The following is a 23722-nucleotide window of genomic DNA, read 5'->3' as shown; positions in this document are numbered from 1 at the left end:
TATCCCAATGCGAGAAACGTACATACATTTATGCAGATTCTTCATTATTTAATTTCTTGAAATCTAACGGCCCACCAGCGGCCGAGCGGTAAAGTCGCTGAACACTGGTAGTTTGGTCTGAGGTTCGAATCCCGCGAACGGGCTGGCTGCATGGGCGTTTTCGTGGTTTTCCCCATGTGTAGCGTGTATACGAGCCAGTTTCCCTTAGAAAGTCCTCCACGAAGGCATCCCTCCCCTTAGGCAGATAGCCCTCGTGTGCTTTGCCATAATTAAATACACCACACCACCACCTTGAAATCTAACACATGGTGATAATATTAGGCGGCAACAGTTTGAAAAGTGATACGGATATTTAAAGTGAATCGACGCAAAATGCCAAAACGAAATTAATTGCCCCTCTGAGCTAAAGGTCTAAAAATAAATATTCCACGTTTTGCAGAATGGCAACTGTCTGGCGAGTTGGAGTTAAAAAGTGTTTCATTTCAAACTTTGTTGCCACTTCTTGCTTCTAAATTGTTGAATTTGTGAAACAGAAATTTGTTAAATTTGTACAAAATAAGAAATAAATTAAAAACAAACTATAAATTCAAATTTCGGACTCCGAAGTGCCCATGTTTGGATGGAGTATATGTATTCGGTGAGGGCTAGGTGCGGTATATTACCTGCTATGCAAGGAACATACATACATATATAGAGATTCTTCATTATTAGTCCAAAGGGGCAATTTGTCCTAAAGGGCTATTAATTTAGTCTTGGCATTTTGCTTTGAAAACTATAAATGGGGAATCACTTTTCAAATTGTTCCCACCTAATATTATCGCCCTGCATTATATTAAAAAAATTAAATAATGAAGAATTTGCATGAATGTATGTATGTTTCTCTCACTGTGAAAAAACAACGGTACCCAGAGAATTTTGAATAACGTAGTGCTCTACTCGAATATGGGCATCTGGAAGCCCTAATTTAAATTCGAAATTTGTTTTATTATCGATTTCATATTTGTACGAATTTTTGATTAAAAAACTCAACGATTTCAAAGGGAGCAATGGCAATACTGTAAGAAAAAGAAAAGAAAAGAAAAAAAAAAAAAAAAAAAAAAAAATCTCCAGCGCGCGAGACTCTGTATCGGAAATTCTAAAGATATGCTCATTTTAAAATTATTTTGTGATATTGCTGTTGAACTGAATTTTATGGTTTTAGTACGCAGAACATGATATTTAATAAATAAAAGTAACACACAAAACTTAAAAAAAAAAAAAAAAAAAAAAAAAAAAACATTTGGACGTAATTTAAAATCTGAAACCTTTCTTTCTTTTTTTTTTTTCTTTTTTTTTTCTTTTTCTTTTTCTTTTTTTTTTTTTTTTTTAGGTACTGCGTCGCAACTTGAAAAGTGATTCGGACACAAAAGTTACACAGACAAAAGTGAATATCGAGACTGGTATCACCTCTTGTGCTAAAAAAGGATAAAATTGGCGAACATACATTTAATGTTAATAAATTTAGTTTTATTCATTCAGAATCTATTTTATTTACATAACGTAGAGTAATGAGTGAAGATGATAGTTCTGGTTTTGGAAACGACAGAATTTTACGAAAAATCTGCAAAACAGATAATAAACGATGAAAAGTATTTTCTAAAGCCAATTTTTAAAGTAGGCGAAGTTGGACTGTTTTGGAAAAGAATGCCAGATCGAATTTAATTCACATTGAAGCTGCAATGTGGCTGGGACTTAAAAGCTTTTAATGGTAGGATTACGCTGCTTGAAGGACATGCTGTTGGCTTTAGACTGAAACCATTTCTTGTTTACCGTTCACAAAAGCTCTTTGCAAAACATTGACAAGAATAAGTAGCTAGAGTTGTCCTACTAAGGCTTGAACGACAATTGTTTTATTCGAAGATTAGTTCTTAACGTGTTTTCTTCGAAAGAATTTTTTTTTTTTTTTTTTTAATTCTGTCTTGCCTACTGTCTTGGAAAAAATATTTTTAAAAAAATCTATTGCTGCCTGCTTCAAGATATTCTCTTCGCATCAATGATTTGACTGAAAATATTGGGTCATATAAAAAGTTTCGGCTTTTTTTTTTTTTTTTTTTTTGCTACTAGATGGTATTGATGCCTATATATCCGGCAGCACACACCCGATTGTCTCACAGAAACATGTGCTTAAAAGGTGATATTCAGCTTCCATTGTTTGTGAAGATAATTTTATAATTTGTTGCTCGTGTCAAAAGTTATATAGATTTGAAAATGAGTGAAATATCCGAAGAAATGCAGTATGTGATGCTTTTTTACTATAAAAAAGGTAAAAACGCTTCAAAAACATGCCGAAAAATTTGTTAAGTATATGGTGAGAATGTTTAAGTAAACGAAGGACCCAGCAGTGGTTTGCTTGATTCCATTGCCGAAATTTCGATGTCGAGATTGCAAGGGAATTGTCCATTATGAGCTGCTGCAACTTGGCGAAACCATCAATTCGGCCCTGTACTGTACACAAGTCGACCGTTTGAACGAAGCAGTCCAGAAAGAGCGACCAGACTTGGCCAACAGAAAGGGTGTTCCATCGTGACAAGGCGCGGCTACACACATTTGTGATGACTCGGAACAAATTGACAGAACTTGGTTGGGAAGTTTTGATGCACCCACCGTATAGCCCGGACTTTGCACATCTGACTACCATTTGTTTCGGTTTCTGAAAAACTATCTTGAAGGTTAAAAATTGGCCGACCGAAGTGCCGCTGAAAATCACTTGGCCAAGTTTTTCGGTGATAAACCACAGAAGTTCTACACCAATGAATTATGAAGCTACCCGAAAAGTGTCCAAACCTCATACATAATAAGAGTCAATATGTAGTTGATTAAAATTGAATTTCAATAAAGAAAATTTTTGTTAAAAAATGTACCAAAAATGCGCGGAAACTTTTTATATGACCCAATATAAATTGATATTCGTATCTTCCGCTCAGCATAACAGCAAAGTGATTCAGACTATGGATTTACTTTCTACTGCTACATTTAAAACATATAAGAATTATAATTCCCCAAAAAGTCATCCCATCAGTTGTCGAATGTTTAAGGTCGCTGAACATTGGTAGTTTGATCTGGTCCGAGTTTGATCCCAGACGAACGGGCTATCTGTGTAGTTCATTTTCATGGTTTTTTTATAGTATTTAAAACGAGAATACGATCCAGTTTCCCTTAGAAAGGCTTTCACAAAGGTATTTGTCCTCTTAGGCAGGTAGCCGTCGTGGTTTTTCCGTATTCAGATAACTTAATTTAAACTAACCTTGAAAAGTAACAATAATGTATAATGATAAGGACAATGATATTACGCATATTTTGAGAAAATTATGATATTCACAAATGTATTTAGAACACTGACACGTATATAAGTTAACCATACAATGCCAGAACAATTAGCCAATGAGAATCAAAGTAAGTGCAGATTATTACTCAGCCCACTGTTTCATTAAAGCGAGGCCTACTTAAGATTTGTTTCATATTCAGAATTAAATATATCTTTTAATGAAAAAGTACTATGCGTGGATTCGGTGTATGCACACCCGATATCGTAATAGCACTATCTCAGCAACAACTGAGGTAATAGCAGAATGTAAACAAACTTTCCAGCCGCGTGACTTCTTCACTGTAGGCGGAGTCAACGGCGATACTCATTTTAACCCCCCCCCATTGGCTAATTGAGAGTAGTTGTCCTAGTACTATACAGTGTTCTAACATGCCACCGGGACATCTTCGAATATTAGAATAATACAAATGAGGAACTTGGATGAAATTATTCACGTAAATGTTCCTAGTTAAAAACGCAGTTAATGCACCCTTTTTTTTTTTTTTTTTTTTTTTTTTTTTTAACTTTTGTTTATGTTTTTCAATGCGTGCACGTATTTTAAAAACTTACTAGCTGATATTATAGAATACATTGTGCCTCGGTGTGCGTTTGCTTTGAAATACGAAATACGTCCAACGTTATGTACGACAGCTGTTTCAAACTGAAATTGCACGCAGGCCGAAGTCATAATCTAAAAACAGATAAAAAAAAATAAAAAAAAAAGAAAAGATTATCAAATCAGACTGAAAAAAATAACGGAATGAAAATTTTTATTAACAAAATAAAAAATATTGTATATCAGTTTTACATTTCACTTACTAAATATTTACCAAAACGTACCTATCGGGGAAAAATACTAATATTGGAAAAAATTCAAATTTACGCTGGAAATAGATGAATCTGAATTATATTTTGATAGGTGGAGACTTATAGAAATGTTGATTTTTTCCGTTAAATCCTATGTCCGAATCTAAAATTTCTGAGGAACACAAAAACCTTGTCTAAAACTTAAAGGTTTATTCAACTGCAACTTCAAAAATGATGAAAACTTAACATCATAAACGAAAACTTAACATCTTAGGTGGAAACTTAATATCTTAGGTGGAAACATTCAAAAATGCTTTAACTGGCAGCTATTCCGGCACGGTGAAGAACACTTTCTTTAAAAAGACAAAATCCACCTAGCCCTTTCGGCATACATCTCCATTCGCTGGATTCAGACTTCAGCTCCTACGTGTTTGGGACTTAAACGGCCGGACTGGAACTGGAACAGGACTGGATCGGGACCGGAACCGGAACAAGACGGGAAGCGGAACAAGACGGGAACCGGAACAGGACTGGATCAGGACCGGAACGGGACTGGAACCGGAACAAGACGGGAACTGGAACAAGACGGGAACCGGAACAAGACTGAAACCGGAACCTATCATCCCCTGGCTTCTTCCCCGGGCAGGTCTACTCTGGCTCGAACTGAAAATGAACTGCGGCGCTACCAAGGAAAGCACCTCCTTTTATTGACAACGGTTGCTGTTACTACAGGCGATTATGCAAATATTTAACAGGTTATCATAAATTAAGGAAAAATCACAAAAGTCAAGATTACTGGAAAAGTTACATGTAGAATTTTATGAAACTTACCCACAATATACAACACATAGTACGGTATCAAATAACATAAAAAGAAATTACCAGACAATTATGGTAGTATAAAAATTACCACATGTATAAAATGAGCAAATCGAAGATGCCAGTTTGCTATAGTAAAAGTACCTTCAACATAGAATATGATCGCCTCTAGAAGCAATACAGCACATTCAGCGATGTGTGATGCTTTCAATTATGTGGTCTATCAGTTCCATAGGTAGCGAGAGCCATTTCTCTTGCAAAGCAATTGCAAGCGCGGCAAGGGTCTGAGGAGGCGGATTGAGAGCAGCTAGACTCAAACGTACTCAATAGGATTCAAGTCCGGGGATTGAGCTGGCCACTCCATGCACATAATTGTTTCCTGTTAAAGATAATCATCTAGTATGCGAGCCCTGTGTGGTCTTGCGTTGTCGTTCTGTAATATGAAAGCATAACCTATTGCCCAGGCATATGGGCGCACATAAGCATCAAGGATGTCACCTCTAAAAACCTGAGCATTCACGGTTCCCCTTGGAAAGACATGGAGGTCTGCGCGTCCACCTGTTGTGTAATTTGAAGAAAAAGGCTAGAGGGCGCTGTTGCTCGCTTAGTTGTAAGAGAATAAAGTTTGTTCATGTTGAAGGCGGCGGCCTAAGAATACGCTCTGTATATAGTAATTAAAATATTGTCAAAAATGAAAAAGTGTTAAAATTAGTAAACCCACTGAACCACCATCATCTGATTTGGAGATGCACAAAATTATTAGATGGTGCATCGGCGTAAGGAATTAAGGCTTTGTGAAGATTTTAGGTGTTCGATCCAAGTGTTTCGATTTCAATGGATATTTCATATTCGAGTGACAATGGAATTCCAAATAAAGGTAGGGAAATCTTAAATTAATTATTTAGTGATTATTTGTAGTACATTAGTAAGTATTTATTATTGCTGTCGTGGGTGTATTTAAATTAAATAAAATGGAAGAGAAGTTAGATAGATTGAAACGTAAACGTTCCACATTGAGATTGTCTGTTACTAGGTTAATTAAAGTGATTGAAGATAAATTAAAAATTGAAGGAGAGGAAAATTCGATTAAAGAATTACGAGAATTCTTTGAATTATTAACCGAAAAGAAAAATAATTTGAGAACGCTTGATGATGAAATACAAGAGTTAATTGATGTTAACTTAATTGAAGAAGATTGTAGTATAAGCGAAGAATACAATGACAAATGTATAATTGCTTGTAGTCAAATTAAGCAGTTTCTAGGTGCAGTTACCGCAGTACCGCCAGCGAGGAATCCCCAAAGTTCTGATTTAAACCAGTCTAGTGGTAATGGAATTTTGCATGTAAGTTCCAGTTCTAGTGGGAGTAGTACGCTGAAATTACCAAAATTAATGATTGATAAATTTTGGGGAGACCCTAAACAATGGAATGAATTTTGGAATAGTTTCGAAAATTCGATACATAAAAACGAAACGCTTTCAAAAATACAAAAATTTGTATACTTAAAAACATTCTTAACGGGACAAGCTTCGAATGTTGTGTCAGGCTTTGAGTTAACAGAAAGTAATTATGATAGTTGTGTAGCATTACTAAAGGACAGATATGGTCGAAAAGACCTGATCATTAATTCATTCATGAATAAAATTCTCAATTTAGAAGCCGTTAAAAATTCTGCTAACGTAAAGGCTTTACGTAAATTATATGACGAATTAGATGTTTCGATTCGTAATTTGGAAACTTTAGAAGTAACTTCTGGCTCATATGGACATTTATTAATTCCAATATTATTAAAATTAATTCCGGACGATTTAGTTTTGGAATTTAATCGGCAAAGAAGATCGAAAGATAAAGTTGAAGTTTCGGAATTAACACAATTTATTAAAACGGAAATAGAATGCAGGGAAGTTTCAAATCTAGTATTAAGCGAAAGGAAAAATCCTGTGCCTCCGCGAGTCGATCAATCAAAATATGAAACTAGAAAATATGTAAAAAATACACCCACGGCTGCATTTCATACTGCAGTTAACCGAAAATGCATCTTTTGTGATAATTTGCACGAGTCATTTAAATGCGAAGTGAGTGTTTCTGATAAATTAAAGAAACTAAGATCCGAAAACCGCTGCTTTTCTTGTTTTAAAAAATTCCATACATCAGAAAGGTGCAGAAATAAAACTAAATGTAATAAATGTGGCGGTATGTATCACAATGAATCGATTTGTACTAATAAATCCCTTGTAAACAAAAAGTTGGAACAAGGTTATTCCAAAAATGAAACTGAATCTCTGACTTTGAATTCTGAGGAAAGAAATAAAGTTCAAAACTTAAAATTGATTGCTTCTGTTCCTCAAGGTGATAATAATAATGACTGTAATGCCAGGGAAATATTATTACAAACTTGTACAGTTTATGCTTGTTCTAAGTATAAATCAAAATTAACTAGATTAATTCTTGATCAAGGCAGTCACAGATCCTTTATAACGAAAAAATTGGCCGACCATTTAAAACTTACTCCAATCCGTTATGAAAGACTTTCTGTTTATTCATTTGGTGCGACGAAGGCAATGAATCATTCCTATCCGGTCGTTGAAATCGAAATTCAGAATTGGAAACAAAATAATAAAATAAAAATTGAATGTTTGATCTCGGATGTTATTTCCTCGGCGTCCATCAGTGTGCCTAAGTAAACAAATTGCAGACTTCATGGAGCATATGGGGTTGCAGATCGCCGATTGCGCAAGAAAAAATAACATAGATGTTGAGATATTAATTGGAGGGGATAAATTCTGGAATGTAGTTTATTCTGAAAGAATTAAAATATCTGAAGGGTTGTACGCAGTCAGTTCTGTGTTTGGTTGGGTTGCCGCAGGAATCGAGAAAAGTAAAACAAACAAAAATTGTTCTGAAAATTTAGCGGTAATGACAAACACTGTTGTGTTGAAAGATTTAAAAGGTTTTGGGGAATTAGAACATAAGGGAATTAATGATTCTGATGATTATTCCGATATTGACTGCGAAATAGTAGACCAGTTTGGAAGAAATTTGCAGTTTAAAAACGGAAGATATGAGGCAAATTTAATCTGGAAATACAGTCCGAATAATTTAGGAAATAATTTTGAGGTAGCTAAGAAACGATTCGCAAACCTTCACAATAAACTAAGTAAAACTCCGGAGATTTTTCGGGAATATAAAAATATAATTGAGAACCAGATATTAGAAGGAATTGTGGAGGAATGTCCAAATAATGATACAAATTTGGGATATTTTATGCCGCACCGAGCAGTGATACGACCTAGTAAAACTACTAAGGTAAGAATTGTGTACGATGCTAGCTCAAGGACAGAGGACACGAATTCGTTAAATGACTGCCTTGAATCGGGACCTAATCTAAATCCAAATATACTAGACATTATGTTAAATTTTCGTAAGTTTAAGATAGCGTTTTGTGGAGACGTTGAAAAAGCCTTTTTGATGATAGGAATTGCTGAAGGTGATAGAAAATTTCTAAAATTTCTTTGGTTTAATGAAAATAATGACTCCTTTAAGATTATGCAAATGTGTCGCGTAGCTTTCGGTTTGACTATATCTCCTTTCATTTTGGCCGCCACTATAAAATATCACATTCGAAAATATAAAGATAAAATGCCGGACAGTTTCCAAATGTTAAATTCTTCTGTCTATGTCGATGACCTATATTTTGGAGCAGGAACGGTTGAAGATGCATATCGGTTATCTGTAGATGCGGTTAATATATTTAAGGATGCTGGGATGAATTTCAGAAAATTAAGAACTAATTCTAAAGCATTAAAGGATTTATGGGTCTTAAATGGGATTAAGGAATCAGATAACAAATTAACTAGTGAATCGAATTTCTTAGGCATGATTTGGAATTCCATTGAAGACAATATAAAGTTAAATTTAAAAAATTTAATTGACTTTTCTACTGGAAACGATTTTGCTACAAAAAGGAAACTTTTGCAAAGTATCGCCCAAATATACGATCCATTTGGATTTATTGCACCCTTTGTTATTCGGGCGAAAATTATTATGCAAGAAATCTGGTGTTCCGGTTCTGACTGGGATGAGGTCCTTCCTGCAGAGATTAAGGACAAATTCAACATTTGGCGGGAGGAACTTAATGATTTAACTGAAATATCGATACAGAGAAATTTCTTTGATGACGATCCAATGAATATAAGCCTTCACCTATTTTCGGACGCTAGTCCTAAAGCATATGGGGCCATCTCATATTTCAGATATTGTACGAGTGATTCTAAAATTAAAACTTCCTTTATCATGTCGAAATGCAGAGTTGCACCTTTAAGAGCAATCACTCTTCCTCGTTTAGAGTTAATGGCAGCATTCGTGGCTGCTCGAATGTATAAATATTTGAAAAAATTGTTTGGTGATTTAATTGAGGATGTTTATTTTTGGAGTGATTCCGAAATCGCCATTACTTGGATTAAAGGTTCGCCAAATAATTGGAAACCATTTATCGCCAATCGTGTTACAGAAATACAGAGTATATGCAACAAAAAATTGTGGAACCACTGCGAAGGAAAACAAAATCCTTCCGATTTACTAACTCGAGGAATTAGTGCTCAGTCACTAGTTAAGAATGATCTGTGGTGGCATGGGACCACACTGGTTACGTTTTCCTACTGAAAGTTTTCCGAAACAAAAGAAATTACAACCAAATTCAGAATCGTTGGAGTTAAGGAAAAGTATTATTCTGACTGTACCTGTAATTAACAATGAATCCCCAATTTTGCATATAGAAAAATTCAGTTCTTTAGGAAAATTACTTCGAATTACTGCCTATGTATTTAGATTTATTGGGAGGCTTCGGAAAAGGTCTACAGGGAATGGACCTTTAAGTGCTTTTGAGATTAAAGCAGCTGAACATTATTGGGTAAAAATTACGCAACGAGAATCGTATCAAGCGGAAATAATTAAGTTATCAAATAAAAAATCAATTCTCGATTCTTCCATCTACTCCCTTAATCCAAGGCTTGATGAGGAGGGAATTCTTCGGTTGAAAGGTCGCATTCAATTTGCAGACTGTCACGAGAATTTAAAACATCCTATTCTATTACCCTCAAAATGCAAGTTTACCGAGTTGATCATCATGGACTCGCATGAAAGGGTATTCCATGCTGGAGTTAATTCGACACTAACTCAGATCAGAGACAAATATTGGATCATTAAGGGAAGACAGCGTGTTAAGACTATCATCAGAAAATGTGTGATATGCAAACGATATAGTGCTCGTCCTGGGATACAGGATATCGCTTCACTTCCTCCAGACAGAATTCAAGAGTCGCCTCCATTTGCTGTGACCGGGTTGGACTTCGCCGGTCCATTTTTTACGAAAGACAGGCAAGGTAAAGTTTGCATGCTGTTGTTAACGTGTGCGGTCACTCGTGCCTTACATATAGAGATAGTAACTGATCTCAGCACTGAAAGTTTTTTGCTAGCTTTCCGAAGATTTTTAGCTCGCCGAGGACTGTGTACCACCGTGTACTCCGATAATGCCAAGACTTTTAAAAGAGCTGATAAAGAATTAAAACATATTTTTAAAACTTTGAGTGATTCATCTGTGAAAGAATTATTTTCTGCTAGAGGCATAAATTGGAAATTTATTATTGAGAGGGGTCCATGGTGGGGAGGGTTTTGGGAGCGTATGGTACGAACCATAAAATCCAGCTTGCGAAAAATTATTGGTCGAGCATCCCTTACTGTGAAAGAGCTTGAAATCCAGGCAATGATTAATTGTAGACCAATTACCTACGTGTTTACCGATCCCAATGAACCTTCTCCACTAACGCCCTCTCAATTTCTGGTTGGTAGACGATTACTATCTCTGCCCTGCTAATCAATTAACATCCCAGAAATCTCTGGACAATAGGGCAAATTTTGGAATTAATGCCAGGCAAAGATGATAAAATAAGATCTTGCATAATTGAAACACCTACTGGTACCTTAAAAAGGCCTATACAATTGTTATATAATATGGAACTTAACTAATGTTTGTATTTTGTATTTTTAGGTTTGATTCTCCTGACCTTGCTGATAGGTATCATTTAATGTTTTGTAAAATTTTTTGTGCTTATAATTATGTATGCATGTGTGTTATCTTTAACCATTTCTCCAGGATTTATTGTCGAAATATTAATTGAATATTCTAGGATTTATTATTGAAAGATGAACTCTCCACCGAGTTCAGGTGGGGAGTGTTGTGTAATTTGAAGAAAAAGGCTAGAGGGCGCTGTTGCTCGCTTAGTTGTAAGAGAATAAAGTTTGTTCATGTTGAAGGCGGCGGCCTAAGAATACGCTCTGTATATAGTAATTAAAATATTGTCAAAAATGAAAAAGTGTTAAAATTAGTAAACCCACTGAACCACCATCATCTGATTTGGAGATGCACAAAATTATTAAACCACCCAAAGAAATGCCACTCCAAACACAGACACTGCCTCTTCCGTATGCATCTCTTTCACGGATGTTTGACGGATGATAACGGGTTCCAGGTTCTCTCCATATCAAATAACGCCTAGTATCGCTTCCGAGACTAAATCTGGTCTCATCTGTAAAGAGAACAGCCGTCCATTGATCAGGCGTCCAGTGAACAAGTTATCGTGCCCACTGCAAACAGTCCCTCCTATGGCGTGACATGAGCGGCACGCATAATGGCTGATCGCCTCGCATACAAACCACCTTCGTGAAGCCTTCTACGCACAGTTGACGTTGACACCAACCTTCCGGTGGCTGCAGCAAGGGAGGATCTAAGAAGAGTCGGAGCAGGGGTTCTATTCGTGCGTGCACATAATGTCAAATACCGGTCATCGGCGCTCGTCGTAGCATTGGCTGTCCTTGGCTGAACCTCCTAGGTGCCGAATATGTGGTTTGAAATTGCCCCCAAAGTCTTTGAACCACAGAAAGACTCACATTTAGCCATCTGGCCAATTCTTTTTGACTTTGTCCTGCCTCTAGTCTCCCAATGGCTCTCTATCGTAGTTCTGCAGGCAAATGATGCCTGGAGGTCATTGTTACGAATTGGCTATCTCAGATTTCTGATGTCACTATCACAGTGAAATATGTGGGCTTCCTCTCTAACATGGACTTTTATGCTCCTCGCATATGACGTATTCGGAGTGCAGCGCCACTAATTTACATATTGCAGTTTTACTCAGCTACTCTTACTTGGCAGTGTATTCAAATTTTACACGGTTTGGCTTATTTTTGAGGGAGTTATCGCTATTTTTGTGATTTTTTCTTAATTTATGATAACCAGTGTATATTCATTTTCTATTTGAATCCTAAACTTTGGTGTCTGCGAGATGTTTCTGTTCGTTACCTTTTGTAATTCAGGTATATTGACAGCTAAATGTTAAATTTTCAGATTGACATTTATTTCAAATAATTCTGACCTATATTATTAATCATTAAATGACTTATTTTAATTTAAATTATAAATAAACTATGAAAGTTTTCTAAGTTTTCAGAGAAAGCTTTGCGAGTGGGAAAAATTTCAGAGGAAATAATGACAATTCAGTCTCTTTCTCTTATTTATTTAATTTTTCTTCAAAGCATAACTAAAAATACGCATCTCTGTATGTAAATATTTGCAACCTTCTTTATATGTTACTGCAATTTGACATTTGATATCATTCGGATTCTAATAAAGTTTGTAGCCTTAGTGAGAAATTAATAGAAATTATCTTTATCAAGTATTGCAAATGTTCATCGGTCTATCGGGTTCTTTTCCCATTAATTTTCAACTTCGAAAAAAAAAGCTGTTCATATTCAAAATAAAGAAATTATTTTTTAGCACAAAAATTCGTAACTGAGCTGGTTAGCCAAAAAAAAGCGTTAGCCTCCGCCGAATATGGGTATTTGGAAGCCGTAATTTGGAATTTGTTTTATTGTCGATTTCATATTTTGTAACACTTTAAAGAATTTTGAATCAACAAACTTAACGATTTCAAAGAATGGCACCACTATACGAGAAAAAAGCATTTTTATCTCCAGCGCGCTAGACTCTCTACTGGAAATTCTAAAGATATGCTGTTTTTAAATATTTTGTGATATTGCTGTTGAATTGAATTGCGAAACTTTCGATACTCCGAAGTCTATCTCAACTAAAAAATCACGACAGCTATTACTCAGGGCATATGCTCTCTTAGCCTTATATAGTTTTCATCCAGCCGCCGAAATATTTCTAGTACTTTCTGCTTCTCAAAATTCCTGGAAGACATATGAGGGCCGAATACAGTTACAGTTACACAAAACATCAATTACAAATATTGAATTACAATACCTATTACGGTGATACAGGGGCAGGAACCAAATATCGCCAAATGGTCGTCACGTTTGGCGACTTTTAGCGAGTTCTTGCCAAATTTAGAGACATATATTAGTCGCCAAAACCGTTGCCAACTTGGCGATGTCTCGCCAAATTAGCGAAATAGTCATTTACTCAGTATTAATTAGACTTGCTGTTGTGTTCTTACTTTTCCCTCTAGCTTTAGATTTTCATGCTACATTGTATAAAATAAATACAATTCACACATTTCACTAAATATGTTAACTGTCTCTAAATTTATTATGCAGGCTGTTAGTAGCAAATGGAATTAGCAGTTTTAATGATTAAATTGGTACCGAGGTGAATCTTGCTAGTAGAAAACTCAATAATTAAGAAGCTTCGAGGTTGTTGAAGAAGTAGTTACTACAGTAGGCGACGCTTAATATGAACACGTTTACCCATGACTATTTTGATAACATTAACTGAATGATAATATTAAATTACGAGAAAAACGTAATCTTCAAAATATCGCTGGAATTTAATTAATTTAATACAAATAGAACAAGAAACTTAATTTAATAGAAATAGAAAAGTCCTTATTTTAAAATAAGTACTTTCACAGCATTTCAATTAGGAACAAGCAAAAATTTGTTTATTCCCTACAATGAAGTCATGTGGTGTACACATCAGATTTTTTTTTTTTTTTTTAACTTTATGGTTGATTGAAATCGAAACAAAGCTGTTTGATGACTTAATCCCTTACTTGGCGACATTTTTCTGTCACTTGCCAATTTTTAAAACCGATTTTGACTTCCTTTCGCGACTTCTACTCAAAAAATTTATTCTATATTGTTTGATCACATTAACCGAAATGTTGGTCACCATAAGTGATGTGCTTTGGTGTACAAACAGTTGCTACTTCCGCAATTCGGTAGCAATATACGAATAATAACATTAACCTCGATCACAATAAGCGCCTTCTATTTTATCATCGTATAATGAAAGAAATTGTCGTCGCTCGTATAGAGAGAGTGGTGGTGTTTACCAAAAAGAAATTTAAAGGAATTTGAAATTCGTCATGCGTGTAGTATAATGACTGGTTCAAAATACAAAACAAATAGAACAAGCAATTGTGCTTCTTTCGCCTGTTTTCCTAGAATATCAGGAAAAATAAATCGCCAGCTTAAATACACATCATAGTTACTTCCTAACCATACATATATTTTTTTAATTTTCTCTACAAAAACTATTTTTTATTAGCCTATTAAATAGGCGCCATGGCGTGCAGGCATATCTGATTAAGTATCATGAATCAGAGAGTCATTTTTTTCAATTCTGCCCTAATTAGGCCAGTGTTTGCTTTGCATTAGCTCTATAAATTTTTATTAAATCTCTCTCGCTGTCCTTTTTTTTTTTTTTTTTTATCTCTCTCCCTAGTTGGAAATTCGAGCTACACGTGGAGCTTCTATCAAGGTTAAATTTGGGCACGATTATACCGCTTTATTACAAAGCTTAGAGGCTAATAAAATGGTGCTGGATGGGAAATGGATGTGAATCACGGGTTGCGAATCACTTAGCGAGGTATATAAATGCATTGGTGCTGGGGTTAGTGGAATTTGAGGAGGTGTTTTTCTCGCCAACGTGTTTAGATATTCATGCCAACTGCTTTTATAAACTTCAATTCAGCGTATTATTCACTAGTAGTCTTTTTTTTTTTTTTTTTTTTTGTGTGTGTGTGTGTGTGTGTGTGTAAAAACAGCAGTTAACCAACTGCTACTTTCGCTTTGGAATAAATAAATATTTCAAAGCTGAACATTAATTTTATGTGAATTTCGTGCTGAGAATTTGAAATTTTGAAGGATTTAATTAGAATAGGAACAAAAGTTTTAAAAAAAAGGTTTATGATTTATTATTTTTTTGCAATATTATAATTTTTAATTCTACAAATATAAACAAGTTTTTGGAAACAAAATCACAAATTCTAACTTCGCAAAAGCTAGGTTTGTTGATTATGGCAAAGCACACTAGGGCTGCGTGGCTAAGAAGAGGATTACCTTCACAGAGCACTTTCTAAGGAAAACTGGCTCGTATGCATGTTACACATGGGGAAGCCATCAAAACGCTCATGCAACCCGCCGGTTCGACGGAATTCGAGCCCCAGACCGAACTACCTGTGTTTAGCGATTTCACCGCTCGGCCTCTAGTGAACGCAAAAATGTTAGATTTTAATTAATGTGATGGCTGTGCTTTATCTAATGATGCATTTTTTATTTGGTGTAAAATTGTTTAATTCTTTAATCACCTCGTTCAAAAATATTCAAATTGCATATCTTTTAAGATATTAAATTAGACTTGAATTGAAGCCTGTTTTTACTGGGTAAGAAGGTGTTGGTGGTGTATTGAATTATGGCAAAGCACACGAGGGCTATCTGCCTAAGGGGAGGGATGCCTTCGTGGAGGACTTTTTAAGGGAAACTGGCTCGTATACACGTTACACATGGGGAAAACCACGAAAACGCCCATGCAGCCAGCCCGTTCGCGGGATTCGAACCTCGGACCGAACTACCAGTGTTCAGCAACTTTACCGCTCGGCCGCTGGTGGGCCTACTGGGTAAGAAGTGTGTGTGTGTGTGATTATGGCAAAGCCTCGAGGGCTATCTGCCTAAGAGGAGGGATGCCTTCGTGGAGGACTTTTTAAGGGAAACTGGCTCGTATACAATACTGGGTAAGAAGAGAAAGTGAGGAATTTCGTGGACTTGTGCAGACTTCGTCAGACAAGTGAGCATAAGCAACAACAACAGCAAGAAAAAGAAGTAAATAACGTTGGTAAAACTTTTGCTTCGGGATATTTCTCGCCGATGATTTTCAAATTCCAAAACTTGGTATAACCATGTATTTTGAATGACACTTGACTTAGTAGGATTAGTTTTTAGTTTTCATAACATAAATAACTAATTATCAGTTTTATTTGTAACTTTTTATTGTAATGAATGAGATTATGTTTATGATGATCAATTGTCGATATATATTCTGCTGTCGAGCCCCAATCGACCTCTTGATCATCACTGATCACCTTTAAAATTTCATCGATCCACAGGGGGTCAGCACCGACCCCATTCTGAAGCCCTGATTAAGCATTAGTAAAAGGGGTGCATACAGCCTTCAAAATAGCAATGGAATTTAAGTAATATAATATAAATACAAGCAGAAATATATAAATAGGTATTTTCACAACATTTCAGTTAGGTTTGGTTTCGCTTATTTGATTACAGCAAAGCACTCGAAGGCTATCTGCCTAAGGGAACGGATGCCTTCGCGGAGGACTTTCTAAGAGAAACTGGCTCGTATACACGTTACACATGGGGAAAAACCACGAAAACGCCCATCCAAGTTAACCCATTTGTGGGATTCGAACCCTGGTCCGAATTACTAATGTTCAGCGACTTTACTACTTCGCAGCTGGTAGGCCATTTCGATAAGAAACAGGCAAAAATTTGTTATAGAGAACAAGCGTTATAGAGGATCTATAGAGAATCTGATAGGCTATGTTCAAATTTTGTACACACAACCATTTGTCGAAGCCAGTGTTGTGAAGCGAGTTTTCAAAATTCGATTTAGATTTCTTTTTTGTTAGTATTAACTGCTATGATTAAAATTTAGATTTTAAGCAGTAAACATGATAGTCTGAATAAATTTTATACTTAATTGCAACTAGTAAATGAACCTATTGATCATCATTTGAAATAGACTTTTTTAAATGCACGGATGACTGCCAAATTATAGAGCTCGGTAAATGACTTTTCAACTTTACAGTAGTGCAACACCCTATTCAAACGAAACGGTAAAATTTAAAATGTTAACCCGGAATAAATTTAAACCGTAGCCCAGAATTTGGGAACACGTAGAGAGCAGTATGTTGTTACTTAATTATTATCTTCGAGCCTTGCTGACCCTGCGTATCCTGCCTAACAAGGACATCAATAAGGTCAGCCGTGTAGTGCTGACCTTATTGATGCTCACGGAGTATTATTGATGCTCATAAAGACTCACGGAGTACGTACTCAGTTATTCTCATTCTTATGTTTATATTATTATGTCCACACGAAAAGCAGGAAAGGCACATGACAAACAGTAAGAAAGCTTTTAATGTGTGTTAAAAGCTTTTTTTACTGTTTGTCATATGCTTTTTCTTCCTTTCGTGTGGACATAATGTGTGTTAAAGAAATAAGTGTGAGTTGTTATTTTTCGTAAACGATAAATTTTGTCTAATATGAAAAACGCAAACTCCCATCAGTGGTCAAGTGGGTAAGACCGTTGAATACTGGAAGTTCGACCTGGTTTGTGTTCGATCCCAAACGAATGGGCCGAATACATGGTTGGGTTCCATAGTTTTCCCCAAGTACGACGTGAATACAAGCCATTTTCTCGCAGAATGTCCTCCATGAAGATATCTTTCCTCTTACACAGATAGTCATAGTCAAATAACCTAACCTAATATCAACCACGAAATGATATTAGAGAAACAAAAGGGACTGTCGAGTTAATAATCCATAAAAGTGAAATTTTTCTTGCTTCTAATATCAATATAAAACTTTATAACAATTATTCGATTAAATAAGCCATTTAAAATGAAAAAATGCAATTATTTCATTCGCTTCTTCATAACTCTTCAAGATTACATCTTCTTTTTCAAAATATTATGAATTTACAATCTGCTATAATAAAGAAGCATTTATGGCAGCACAGATTAAAGCATAAAAAAAGCCTTTTAATCTAAAGACTCACGTTTTTAAATGGAAATGACATCTGCATGAAACAAATGCATTATAAAAGAATTAGATCTTAAATTTTTGATTCTCAACCCTGCTAATTAACTGTTCATTCATAATTCTTATATAAAATCTATGAAAAGCATTTTTTTAAATCATTGCATTCTAAAAAAATATCCCCTTTCTCTGTACGTGTTTTCGTGGCACACTTAGTAATCCCTCCAAATGACAGTTGGAAGATCTGTGAATCAAATCCTCGGAAAGGCATAGCTGATTTTTCATGTGTTTTTCATCGAAAAAAAAACTTGATGCAAATATAAGACAGCATTATCAGATAAGAAATTTAGTAAGCGTAACCAGTCTCCTAGATTTATAATTAATTGATTGGCTATTACGTTTCTTATCTTTAATTTTAATTAAGCGAAAATGATGTTCTCTTAAATACTGGTTGGACATCATATATTTCTTCCAGCTGTTCTCAAACAAATAGTCTTTCCCTTCTCCCAAAATATTAATAATTAAATTAATTAAAAAATTAATTTGGCTAACCGAGGAAATTAAAATGAGCTGTATAACATTCGTTTTCAAAAGAGAGTACTCACATGCCAATTTAAGAATTTTTACTAGGACCCACAAACAAACTGATTTTTTAATTACAATTAATGTGATTACGTTTGTCCACCGCTATTTTGATAATCTTAGACGATAGCTATAGTAGTGGCTGAGTTATTAGAGGACAAACAAACAGACTTTCTTCTTTACATATATATATATATACATATATACATTTTCACAGGAGTTTAATTAAGAAAATGCAAAAGTTTGTTTATGAATAATGTCTTTGAGGCGAAAGTTCATTTAAGAACTGCTCACCTAACGTTTCTGGGAATTATTTCACCTAAGTAGCACGCCTAATCTTAATATTCAGAAGTTATCTCTAACTTGAAAGGAACATGCCGATGTCCAAATTAGGGGGGGAGGGAAATGCAACTTTTAATTTGTGGTAGATACTTTTACGGAATTTTTTTTCTTTGTTCCTGCTGTGTCTGATTTCCCTCAAAATCGACAGAGGTATTTAAAATCTATGGCAAAGTATGGTTACTTTTTTTCGCTAACTTTGAATTGTAGACTAAAATCGAAACCAAGCTGTTTGATGACTGAACTTCTTTGTTAGATAGCAGTTTTTATAGCATGTTTTGACATTATTTGGAGAAGTTATATTTTACTCAAGTTAAAAGAAGTTTTAATTTACATTACCCGAACTGTTGATCACAGTAAGCCATGTATTTTCCATGCTTTCGTATGCAAACGGGCGGGAGCTTGGTAAATCGATAATAATCCTCGAATAATAATATTAACCGTTAGGTTCTAGAGATGAAACTGATTTTTTACTGATTTTTTTTTTCTTTCCTTTCCTTGCCGGGTGACTTCGTGGTGTAAGTTAGAAGCACATCGGAGGTCTGCGAACAATCAAGAGGTCCCAAATTAGAATCTTTTAAAAGCATTGCTAATTTATCCCTATAAGATATTTCTCCCACCTTCCTAGCATGCCTTCGTGGTGTGGTGGTCTGCACGCTGGGCGCGTATTCCAGAGGCCCGTGGTTCGATTCCAGGCGAAGGCGTTTGCTAATTTTTCATCTTGCCTGCTTCCGAAAATACCTAATGTCTCTATATCCCTGACCTCAGAAATTCTAAATTATTCTAGATTGACACCCAAACTAAAGTGTAGTGGACAGTAACTCGTCACCACCAGGACTGACAATTGCATCCTCCCTTCCTCCCTTCACCTTTGAAGTAGGAGAAAGTATTTTTTGCTTACTTACCGCCTGACTACGTGGTGTAATTGGAAGCACGTCTAGCTAGCGATCGGAATGTCTGGAGTTCGAATCCTGACGAGGATATTTGGCACTTTTCACGCTTTCTATTCCGAAATAATCCTAACGACGCTACAAAGGAAGGCAGCATTTCGTCTATGATATATGAAAGTCTTAGTTTTTATTTATTTATTTACATGCTCCGTCTTTAGACACTACGCAGAAGGGATTGGATTATTCAATTATGGCAAAGCACACGAGGGCTATCTGCCTAACGGGAGAGATGCCTTCGTGGAGGACTTTCTAAGGAAAACTGGCTCGTATACACGTTACACATGGGGAAAACCACGAAAACACCCATGCAGCCAGCCCGTTCGCGGGATTCGAACCTCGGACCGAACTACCAGTCTTCAGCGTCTTTACCGCTCGGCCGCTGGTGGGCCCTACGCAGAAGGGAGGGATGTCTTTGTGGAGGACATTCTAAGGAAAACTGACCTGTATACACTACACTTGGGGAAAATCACGAAAACGCCCATGCAGCTAGCCTGTTCGCTGGATTCGAACTACCAGTGTTCAGTGGCTATTACCACTCAGCCGCTGATGGCCTGAAAGGTTCGTTATCGGACAAAATTTGGTTTTTATGTGACAGTAGGAATGCTCTTTTTGTAAGGAAAAACTGAAGTTTTTAGCTTTGGTGAGTCGAAAGCGTGCCTTTATGTTATTACAAATTATTTCCTTATCTTAATACAAAATTAATTTAAAAATGTCACCAAAATTTTGGTAAAAGTTACTTAACGAGCCAAATCAGTTTTAAAATTTATTATAAAATCACTTGATTTAAGGCAATTTTTTTTTTCCTTAGTTGTCACCGTACGAAACAAGTAAATCTAAATTTAGATTATTATTTTTCGTAAATTGTTAAAGTGCAATCTTCGAGTTTCATGAGTAGAAAATAAAATGAAAATAATCAAGAAATTTATTATAAAACTCGAACATAACACAAACACCACCAACCCAGAAAATAAACCCAGACGATGTTTACTTTTTTAGACATAGAAAATACATATCCAAGGTAACTATTTTGAAATGAATTTAGATGAAAGTAAAATTCGGAAAGAGACATTAAAACACTTTAAGGAAGTGGTTTATACTGCCAGCGAAAGCATTTTAGTTTCGTATTTGCTGCAAATATGGTGTTAAATGATTTCAAGATTTTTCTTATTTGAAGTCTGATTTTACTCATTTCTGTTAAAAAGGAACATGAAAAACTTATCAAAAATTTATAAATGGAGGAAGTTAATTTACAGTTAATATTAATCTTTTCAAAGATTTTTAAGCAAGATTTTATTGACATTTATTCGTATTTAACAATAAATAAACAAGGTCCACTAGAGCGGAACACTGGTAGTTCGATCCGGGGTTCGAATCCCTGCGAACGGGCTGGCTGCATGGCCGTTTTCTTGGTTTTATTTATGCGTAATGTGTATACGAGCCAGTTTCCCTTAGAGAGTCCTCTACAAAGGCATCTCTCCCCTCAGGAAGATAGTTCTTTACTGCTTTGTCCTATCAAATAAACCAAACCAAAACAAACTTACTGAAAAGTAAATAAATTCAGTTAAGAATTTTTGCATTACGAATAATCGCTTTGTTATGAACACATTTATATGTAAACAGCTATTTTTTTTACAACTTAATAATTAATAAGAAAAAAACTGATTGACCGATGAGCATCTGCGATCCGGGAAGCAGATAATTTCTAGTAATTTCTGTCCAAGGCTACAAACTTTATCAGAATCAAAAAACATCGAGTGTCAAACTGTAGTAGGAAATAAAGAAGTTTTACAATTGTTTACTCACAAACATACGTGTTTTCATTAATACTTCGAAGAAAAATCTAATAAATAAGAGAAGGAGAGCAAATTGTTATTATTTATCCTTAATTCTACTTAGAAAATATTTTCTGAAAGCTTAGAAAGTTTTAATAACTTGTTTCTTGTCTTTGTTGTTAAGTTATTTAATGATTAAATACATAAGTTAGAATTATTGGAAAGAAGCGTCAGTCTGAAAAATCTAATATACAACCGTCAATATATTTGAATTACGAAGTGCAACGAAGAAAAGTGTCTTACGTGCGTCAAACTTTAGATTTTAGATAGGAAATAAATATAAATTTTATTTTTTTTTCCTTTTCAATGCAATTACTGTTGTCTATGAATGCTTTGATAAATGACTACTAAGGCAAATTTTAAATTTATTTAAAATCTTTTATTTTGTTAAATAAAACTGACCAGTCAGCTGTTTTCAGTTCGTGTATTCTGCCCGCAGCCAATCTGAGTTCGAGACCAATGCTTTAAGCTGAAATACTTGTCCATTATCTATAATAATAAAAGCAAGTGTAATGTGTCTGTTTGTCTGTCTGACCGAGCTCTCCAGCCAAATCTATCGCACGCAGGGACCTGGAATTTTTTATACGGAAGCACAAAGGGGCTGGCCACCAGACCTCGAAGCCCGATTTTCGATTTTTGAATTAGAAAAATTTTTAAAAAATTATTTATAATTAATTAATCACGGTTTTTTTGACTCACTGATATTATTATTTGTTTTCAAATAACGTTCGATTGTAACAATTGATTTCTTTATTCTAGCGTTAGTTTGCTGTTTTGACGATACATTAAATCGATTAATTACAATTCATTTCTTTTTTGTAGCTTGTGGGGGGGGGAAGAGAGAGACACAGTCTACATGTCCTACACTACTATTCCTGCGCTATTCACTTATCTGCATTTTCTAAATGCACGGGCAACGCCGGGCGGGTACAGCTAGTAAGGAATAAATTTCAAAGAATTTGCATTAAAAATATTTAGCAATGCCGAATTTGCAGTGCGAAAAGCAATTATAACGTCATTTGTTTCCAATTTTTCAAATTTTACCGAAGAAAGCAATTATGAAGATTTTGATAGAGAATGTAATCTATTGAAGATTGTAGGAACGCTGAAAAGAAATGAAGAATTCCTGCTGCTTTAGAATAAAGTTTTTTAAATGGAAAATATTGTAGGAGAACAATGCTTTGTGATATAACAGTATTAGGTAAAATTATGTTGTGTCTGCACATTCGTCTGCAGCTATTGAAAGACTATTTGTAGCAACAATAATGAATAAGAATAAAATAAGGGATGTATTACAAACTCTTTCTGACAATGGAAAAATTAAAAATTCATCGGCGACAGATTTTATCGTTTCCTAAGAGCTATCGCATTTCATCGCGTATTCTTTCCCTCAGTGTTTTAGTGCTAGGTTCTGAAAATTTTTAAAATATTTGCATAATTTTCCTCTTCCTGTATTGCACATAGTTTGTCCCTCAAGGATAGATTATTAGTAAATTGCATTCCCTTTATTATTTTTATTTTTATTTAGTTTCAGTTTGTATTTCCATTGTTATATTAGCATGTCACCCATTTTTATTTTCTCTTGCATTTATTATTTGAAAAGTACTATTTATATAGATTATTCGTTAAATTATTTTGAGCCTAGCTGAAAGGTGTTCTTATACTTAAAAACTTTCCAAACATGTGACTTCATCTTACTTCTATTATTTACGTTCCAACTCATTGTAGCCTTATCTACGGCGCTACATGTTTCATCTTTCAATCTTCACATCAAATTAATAAAAAGCTATATAAATTTAAATTATAATCATAAAATTAATAATTGTTTATTTTTGTTTTTTATATCCTATATATAGCAATAGTTCTCAAACTGGCGACCTGCGGGACGCATGCGACCCCGAAGTAGTTTTACCCTGTCTGTAAATACTTCTTAATCATGTATTTATTACAAACATGGTGTCGCAAATATTCAAGAATTTATT

The sequence above is a fragment of the Stegodyphus dumicola genome, chromosome 12 (genome assembly GCF_044657685.1).
Source record: "Stegodyphus dumicola isolate Sdum_Otavi_A_Nest chromosome 12, ASM4465768v1".
Taxonomy (NCBI): Eukaryota; Metazoa; Arthropoda; class Arachnida; order Araneae; family Eresidae; genus Stegodyphus; species Stegodyphus dumicola.
This window is presented reverse-complemented; position numbering follows the sequence as displayed.